Source organism: Ixodes scapularis, unplaced genomic scaffold, assembly GCF_016920785.2.
Source record: "Ixodes scapularis isolate PalLabHiFi unplaced genomic scaffold, ASM1692078v2 PGA_scaffold9__187_contigs__length_104089568, whole genome shotgun sequence".
NCBI classification, from domain to species: Eukaryota; Metazoa; Arthropoda; class Arachnida; order Ixodida; family Ixodidae; genus Ixodes; species Ixodes scapularis.
In genome coordinates, this window is record NW_024609884.1 from 5,692,507 (window position 1) to 5,701,484 (window position 8,978).

Genomic DNA, 8,978 nt, shown 5'->3' on the forward strand with positions numbered 1-8,978 from the left:
TCATTTGTGGGATATATGTACCGAAGGGACACTGTTTCCTAACAAAATCTAAAATATATATATTAAAGAAAGAATTCGAGTATCCTTTTTTTTACGTTAATCTGCGGTTCCTTCAGGAAGGAATTCAACAATATTTATGTAAGAAGGAATTCTAAAAAAAATAATTGACCAATTTTAAATATGAGCAAACTAAGTTGACGAAATCAATTCTAACAAACCTCAAAATGTTTAAAAAAACATTTCAATACGATTTCAGAAAATTTTCAGCAGAAATTCAAAAGAATTTAACTACAGATTTTTCGTAAGGGCAATCTCGCTCTCGCTTCTTTTTTTGCTGCCAAATCGCCGCCCGTTTTTTGTGCTGTCTCGACGCTCGTCCTTCATTTTGTTTGACACACGTTCGCCGATTAAACCTTTCTCTTCCAGTTCATTTTTTAACACCTCTCTTCACCTTGCTCCGTGACAACGTGTACCGCATTTGATGGGCCAGGAACGCAATAGTGTCATGGATAAAGTAGATTCAATTATAGGACCCTGAGACCATCCACTGAAGAAGGCAGCCCTGCATGGTGTCGTAATCTGCCTCATCTCTTCATGTATTTCATTAATTCATAGTGTCCCGGCGGTACACTGTTCCGGCGGGGCCGGCGCACTCCACCCATTTAGGTTCTCCCAAACTTGGTGCTCTCGGCCCTCTCAGTTTTCGGCCGCTTCGCCGGTTTCGTTTTCCCATTTCCCCGCCGTGTCCATTTCCCCACCTGGTCGGGCCAATGATGTCGCCGCTCGGTTCGTCCGAGCCTTCTGTTTTCGAAGACTCCGGCGTGCCTGACAGCGATGTCAGTGATTATTACTAAGAGCTGTTTGAGGCTGGTCATTTTGAATTTGATACGCTGGCGATCAGCTCCACTGACGGCGGGGAGAGCGCCACGGAGGACGACGATGAGGTGGGCGATGACGCTCCTGAGAACGCTTCGCTGCAACGTCTCCAATGGTGAGTGTTGACGATTGACAGTACTAAGGGTATTCACTGCACTCCATAATTGAGGGCGATGTTCAAAGCTTATGCTCAGAACGAGCTCATATTATTGGGCTGATAAGAGCGACAATCTTGATGCTGCGGAATGCACATTGCCGAAGAACTACGGTGTAGAGCAGTGGAACCACGCCGTCAACACGCGGTCAACAGAGCTGAACAAGAATTATAGAGCGCTCAACTAAGTGATCGTAGCAGCCTTGGTCACGTGGTTTCAAACACCATAATGTGACTCCTATGGGCTGGTTGCGTCATAATTCTGCCGATGTTGTCTAGCCTTCAGATGGAAACGATTCACACTAAAGAATTCAATACTTTAAATAATAGTGCTCTCTAGTCGGGAACCTCGGTGTGTATACTAGGTAACCTATGAGCGTTTCACGAGTAATCGAGCTTGGTTAATTTTGATGTTTTGGCCCTTTGAAGCTGCAGCCAAAGCTACAAGCGCGAGCTAGACCGCGCTCCTGGCTTTGAGACGCGCATTTCTAGCGCGCGCGCTCGTTCTGCGGACGAAAGCTTCAAAGCAGCGACTTCGAGCTCTCGCACTTAGCTCTGGCTGCAGTCTCAGCTTAAAGGAGCTGTGCAACGATTTTAACGTTAAAAGAATAGGCATCTTCTACTTTTGACATTGTTCACCTTGTCAGAATTGACAGAAAACACACCTCCTTTCATCGAAATGTCGCGATTCCGCCGCCTAATAGCGAAGCAAAAATTTGAATATTCCCCGACCTGCAGGCGCGGGCGGCGACCATGAGAAACACGCGGCATGATGTCAATGGGAGTCTTGTAGACAGATAGCAAGTTGCGCGAATACCTGCTTGATACAAGGTAACTTTTCCATAAACCTTGTCGTTCCAACATAAATATAAATGCGTCAAAAACCTGGTATCATCAACAAAACTTTTATTATACGGAGTTTTACTGGCGCCATCTGTCCTAGGTCCACAAAACCGTCAGCTCTGTCTGCTACCGCGAATAGCCGCCAGAAGCCGGAGGGGGAGGGCATTGGGGGAGGGGGACAAGGCCAGACGGGTATGGCCGGACTCGGATGACACTTCCTCCTTTCACCATATTGTTCGCGCTGCGCCCGCCAGCACGCCGTCGCGAGCGGATTGCTCACTGATGGCTCTAGAGAAAGAACTTTACCGGAACCCCGCGGCTACCCCACCGACGTCACTGCGCACGTGACCCGGAAGACGATGCACGAGTTGAGAGGTGGCAAAAACCTGGATCTTTTTTATTTTTTTAAATAAAAACTAGGGTATCTAGACAAAATCTGTTTTCTGTAGTTCACTTCAGAAGTGTCAGGCCTCAACTTCCACAATTATTTAAGCAAAGCCCTGAAATTGATGCACAGCTCCTTTAATTGCACCTCTCTATAGTCGGTTACAAGTCAAGAAGGTAGGAGAAGCTCCTCCCACAAGTGTGATGCGCCCGTTTCAAATCTCTCCGCAGTCGAAAGAAGAGTTCACTGGAAACGCTCCTTGTTCCGCTTCAATGAATTCCCACTTGTCTCCGATCCCACTTTTTAAGAAAGCGACCTTTGTATTCATCGGGGAGGGAACCGAGCCCCTGAAAGCAGCCTTTGTATCCATCGGGGGGGAAGCTAATCCCCGAAAGTCGTATTTGTTTCCGTCGGTGGGGGAGAACTCTAATTTCCCTCTCGTGGCTTCCACAATGCTAAGTCAAAGTAAAAAGATAAAGCAAATATGTACAGAAAGGCAAGACCCTCCTCGCGCGTTGTCCGCCACGTCACGGAAACGGTGGGACGCTCTTGGATGCAAAGGTGGCGGAGGGATATCTGATTCCCTTTGAGGGGCATTTGCCGCTACCTTCTTAACCTGTAACTGACTATAGTAAATCTTAGCTCGATACGTTGCGAAACCGATTTTTGCGGACCCCCCCAAAGTGGGACCGAAGCGTAAGTGTACATGCCGCTGCATCGAAACTTTCCTCGAACACGGAGGGAAGGTCTGCAGTAGTGCCACTAAATAAGCTACGCTAATTATTTTTTTTTCTGTAATATACTTCAGCAGCTCTAGACTGCACTATCTATGGCGTTTCACGTGACATATATCACGGCCAACTCTATACTTATGACCACGTCATCTGAGCGCTCTCTATTGAAGAGCCTGCTCCCGGCTGAGGGCCGAGTTTTAGCGCCACCTATTGAGAGGCGTTCTCACAAGGCGGCACAAAAACTCGGTCCTCGTACCTCGTCGGGTTCTCGTGTTATCCGTGGGTGCGTGCCAGCTGATTGCGCTTTCTGGTTTCAGGCGCGTTCAGGCTGCAAAATGTTTTTCTCTGTGTAAAGGATACTGAAGGAGTCCAATTTGTTAATTAGTTTGCCTTTATATTAGTTTGTGCAGTCAACACCAGATGGTATTCGCTGCGCCCGTGCGCCGCCAACACCATAGAGGCCAACACAACCTGGCGCAGCGCAGAATATATGAGAAAAAAAAAAAAAAAGAAACAACAACGAAACCGAGTTTTAGGCCCCGCCACGAGGCGCCGCTCAAACTCGGCCCTCCGGGAGGTGACAGCACAATCGTGACATGTATACGATTGTGGAAGAAAAAGACGTTGTTGCGGCTTAGGACTCGCGATGGGGGGATCCCTCCATTGCTGCGCCAGCTTGGATTAAGGTGTGCTTCGTCTGCGTTTAGCCTGTCGTGTCCACCGATCACCACTCACGTCAGCGAAACGTGCGCCTAGGTAGCGAATTATTTGCGCATTGCTCAGGAACACTGGCTGGTGGAAGCTGCGGAAGGCGCTGCAAGCACATTTTTAACTCATACTTGGCTGCACAGTGTCGTTTCAGATGGCGGAACCAGTCGAGGTCGAGGTCGCAGCACCAAATAGAGATGACCTCCATTTCTTCACGGAGGGCAGGCACACCGACGTTGAGTTTCTGGTGAGGCATGACTCGGACGCGCCCAAGAGCTTCAGGGCCCACAAGATGATTCTCGCCATGCGCAACGAAGTCTTCGAGACCATGTTCTACGGAAGTCTGCCCGAGAATGACCAAGTTCGCGTCACCGACTTGCATCCGGATGGATTTTATGCTCTACTCAAGTAAACGATAATACTCCTTATGCTAACCATCATAATCTTAATCCTCACGCGTATTTATCTACGCAAACGCATCATCTGTCCACGTATATACTAATGTGCCAGGTCATATGAGCTATCCGCAAAATCTGTTTACCGTTCGTGCCTTTCCGGGACCGTTCGCAACTTTTAGGATAAAATTCTGCGGTCTGTGCGTCCTTTTAGTGTCCTCACTGTGCCGTGAGGATTGGTGTATTCCCATCAAGATGAATTGTTTGCCCAGTCAATTTCTAGAATCTTTATTTTAGCGATAATGAAGTGGGCCGGGTAACATTTGAGATTTGTCAACATTTCTATTTATTTTGAAGGATGAACATGTAGTGAGGGAACCGTTCTTTGCAAGTTTGAAAAACACTGGAGGTCCGGATATCTTCTTTTTTTTTTCTTTTTTTTTTATGTGAGGAAATTGGGAATGCAGCAAAATTAACCCCCGAATTTCAAAAAATACTTAAAATTTAAAGGAAACAAATTAATATAAACATCAACGTCTCGCTAAAGTATAAACTAAAAAAAACAAAACCAGTTTTGCACGAAATAAACTTGGAAGACACGCTCGGAGGTGTCAGAACGCCGAGCTCTGGTTGGAGTGATCAGTGGGTAGACCCATAGGCGCCGACAACGAAGAGCGATGCCGGGCACCCTCCTCCCCTTTCCTTCTCCGGAGCTCTTCGGAAAAGCAAGTACCATCGCTTCCGAAACCTCCGGGTGCACCTCATTCATCTCATTTGTGCGCCCTGGTGCCCGCAAATATCGGTAGCTGGCGCCCAATGGATAAATAATATTTCATCCACTCACCAGCTTGGCGTGCTGGTGAGTGGATACATACATATTCGCGCAGTCCTGTTCGAAGACCCTACGTAGTATTCGCAAATACGATAAAGGCTAGCGCTGGGAGTTCCTTCAAAAGCCATTGCAAGTAGTTGCGAATGACGACAGTAGCACCTCTAGCGGACCTGCATGCAGCCTACGGAAGTATACGACATAACACGTTTTGTAAGCCCGATTTTGTTTTCCCAAATGTTGAAAGAATTCATTACGCCCAGTGCGCTTGAACCACGGACTTCACTGATCGCAACTGCAATGACAGCTAAATTATAGGGCCACAAGAGCCGACATTTGTGTAGGTGTCATGCCGTCAGCATGCTTATCCTACGTTATCCCGGGGATTCCACACGTTTGGGACGTGTCTCGAAAAATATGTCCCAAACGGCGGGCGGGCAGGCCCCCCGGGAAATCGAGAACTTTACGCCTATGGGTACCTAAAGCTACCTGAGTTCGTCTTCAGTGCACTCATCGAACGCGTTGCAACTCGGAACGCAGCCGTCCGCGATATTTTGCTTTCCCATTGGAACGCGTTCGACCAGTGCAGTGGAGAAAAAGGCACCCGAGTTTAAGCCTATTCCCTAATCACTCCAACCGAAGCTCAGCGTTCTGACGCCGCCCGCACGCGCGCTTCTCCCTCTCCCCGTTTCTCGTCGTCTGTCGCAGGTTAAGATACCAGAAGCTGCTACCACAAAGCCCTCCTCCACTCATTGCACTTTATTCTGATGACTCGTATCATCAAAAGCCCGCTTCCCCCTCAAAAGCGAACGCAGCAGTAGAGGAAGATTTCTTTGCAAACTCGTTTGCAAATGGACGCACCTCCGTGTCTTGTGGAGATGGCGAGCTTTCGCGGTAGCTTCTGGTGCCACACTACTTTGTATTTGCGGAAACAGTAAACGTTTTAGCTCACAATTAGAGAGTAGCGAAAGAGTAACCTTTTTGTCGGTAAAGCGTTCCTTTTCATTTCAGGTAAGGTAGGTCGCTAACGCGTTTTTTTTATTTGCAAGTGAATGAGTAACCTATTTCGTTACTTTTTTTTCGGTAACGCCTACAAAAATTGGTACGCCCGACCGAGCTTTCTTTTTTTTTTCCTTCGTTTTTTTTTTCGGCCGTGCGAAGCAGACGAAAAACTCGCACATCGCACAAAGACCGAGTCAAGCACTTCGACGTTTGCATCTTTTTCAAGCTCTTACCAATTCTCGTTCGCAAGACGAGCGCGATGTCTTCAGCCGGGAGAAGGAGCGACGACACGGCGAAGTCTTCGTGCGAATCAGCTTGGTGGTCGGGCGTGTCATACGGCATAAGCCCTAATTGTTTTGATCGGTAAACGAGTTTAGAGCGCAGCGTTTAGTTAGGCGCGCGTTTCGCGGACTCGGCGTCGGCGTAACCGTCCTGCTTTATATAGCGGGAATTTGAATTGGTAATAAGATAACGTGATGTCAATTTTCTCGCTAAATCTAGCGGGGAAAATGACGTCACATGACTTCGTGTCACGTCACCCATGATTAAATTCAGTTTGTCCACTAGATTTAGCGGGGGAACTTAACCCGTTAAATTTAGCAGAAAATTTTTCGCTAAATTTAGCGGGGAAATATAACGGGAGGTGGAAAGGAGGAGGAGGAGGGAAGGGTACGGAGGAGGAGCCTACCCTCCCCTCCTCCTCCTCATGAGCTGCGTTCTAATTTCGCATTACAGAGTGTTCTAAACGTCTTTAAATTTTTTTTCTTTGAAAGCTATACAGATTCGCCGGTGCCGCGAATCAAGAGTTCTGAAGTAGAGGTCCCACGCCCGTCGTCCGCCGACATCGCTTAGCCCGCTTCGTTCTGACGTCCAACCCGTGACTCCGCGATTCGACGCCATCTTGAGAACAGTACGCGGCGAACTTATTTTATTTAAAGATTACTGCGGCCCACATCTGTGAGCCATAGCAGGGGTGGTTACATATGGACTTGGTGCGATGTGCTTTCGAGCACTTTCTCGTGGCACAAGCGACCACCTCAACGAAAATATCAAGAGACGGAAGGGTTACAGCATCGCTAGACAAAGCATTCCATTCGTTAATCGCACGAGCGCAGTGTGCTTCCGGTTCTCTGTGCAACTTTTTTTTTCAATCGACGTATTTGCATTTTTTTTAGAAGCCACAAACAATTGGTATCATATATTTTTAAAATTTTTAATGTGGAGTGTTTGCCTTCGATGACCGTCGACTTTGATCATATTTAGTGTGTGTGTCCAAAGTTCAAACCATAGAGAACGGCACATGACCACGGGAAAGAGTGTGCGCGACTCATACCGGCCAGTTCTCGGTCGGTGGTTTTCGACAAACCTTGGCGAGCCTAAATAACCTGGCAGTGTCCGGGCAGCTCCTAGCCTTCGCTGCGGTACAACGTAAAGTGAAACGAAGTATGGTGTCTTTTTATGGCGACACTAAAGGGAATTGCATTGTTTTCTTGATGTGGTAATAGTACCCGGAGTTACCCTTTCAAAGGCGTTAGTTTCCACGCTGCTTAGCAAACACGCGGCCCTGACGTCCCGTCACTGCGGGGGCGCTGCTGTCGGCGCATTCGCACATTTAACATTTCACATTTAAATATTCTAAGCTTGAATAATAAAACAAAATGGCTAGGTGGCGTAAGCTGCCGCCCGATCCAAAGGGCTCAGCCGTATTCATCCATCCATCCATCCGCAGACGCTTCCCTTCCCACCAATCTGGTTTCAGAGCGTGCGCAATGGCCACACGTGTTGTGGGCAAACGCGGACTTGTTTGTAAAACAACGGGTTGGTCTATAGGTATACATCAAAATTTCTTATCTCCATCAATGTCTGTGCTCGCCCGCCAGCACTTCTGGATACCTGCCGAATGTATAATATGGCAAGATCATTATTAAGTTCATCACCCTCCGTTTCCTCTTACCACGTACTCCGATTCGCATTCCTTCCAGGTACCTCTACAGCGGGGAGGCCACCTTTGTCAGCGTGATGGAAGCACTGCACACGCGAACAGCCGCCGAGAAGTACATGGAGTCAGAGCTCGTGGAAAAATGCCACATGTTCATTAGAATTCGGATGCAGGCAACCGACGTGTGCGACGTCTTGGAATACGCCTCAAAGATCGCAACCTTCCAGACTTGGACGACCTTATCAACAGGTTTCTGCAACTCAGGGGTCTTCAAGTCCTGGAGTCGAAGGCGTTCATTGCCGCGTCAAAGGAGACCGTCCTCGGACTACTGAAGAACCCTCGGCTGTCCGTCAGGGAATACAACGTTATCAAGTGTGTCTACGCTTGGGCGATTGCGCGTTGTCCAACAGGGACTGGCGTGCCTTCCTACTCCGTTCTCCAGTGGACCATGAGGCCATTCCTGCCAGAGCTCAGATTCCTGAAGTTGTCTCCACAGGAGTTTATCGAAGGTCCAGCAACGTGGAACATCCTAACAGAGTCCAAGACGCTGGCTGTTCTCTGCAACATCATAAAACACGGCTCGAAGAAGTGGCCAGTGGGCTTCTGCGCTAGCATTTAGTCAGGTAGGATGAGGTGTCCACACACTAGTCCACCACCAAGGTTAAAGTTGCTCCGCGTGTGTGACGTCCCGCTTTGTGTGCAATAAACAACGCGTCCACGTGAGCCCTACAATCGTTTTCCTTCATCACGATTATCGAACTGTGTTGGGAGGTGGAACTCATTTTTGACCGACGCCCACGTGTAAACGAGCGTTTGGTTCCGTTTTGAAATCTCGTTCATAATTTTTCACTTTTATTATTTTATTTATTTTATTAGTTCCAATAACTTCAGGAAAGTGGTAGAATAGAAAAAAAAGTGCCAAAAAGACACAACAATAAAGACCTGTTAGGAAAACAGCCTAGTAGGTTTTCCTCAACCTGTCTGCCCAGAATTGTACATTTTTTACTTCATGTTTGTTTGCGAGTGCGTGTTCTCCCGGTGTCATTTTTTTTTCAAAACACAAGTTTCTCAAAAAACAACCTACATTATCATTAACTCTATAGTTAACAGCCG

General features: G+C 47.7%; 1 pseudogene; it reads left to right on the plus strand.

The window, feature by feature from the left end:
- The first annotated feature begins 951 nt into the window (after positions 1-951).
- Positions 952-8,586, plus strand: LOC115331952 (annotated as a pseudogene).
- The last annotated feature ends 392 nt before the right edge of the window (positions 8,587-8,978 follow it).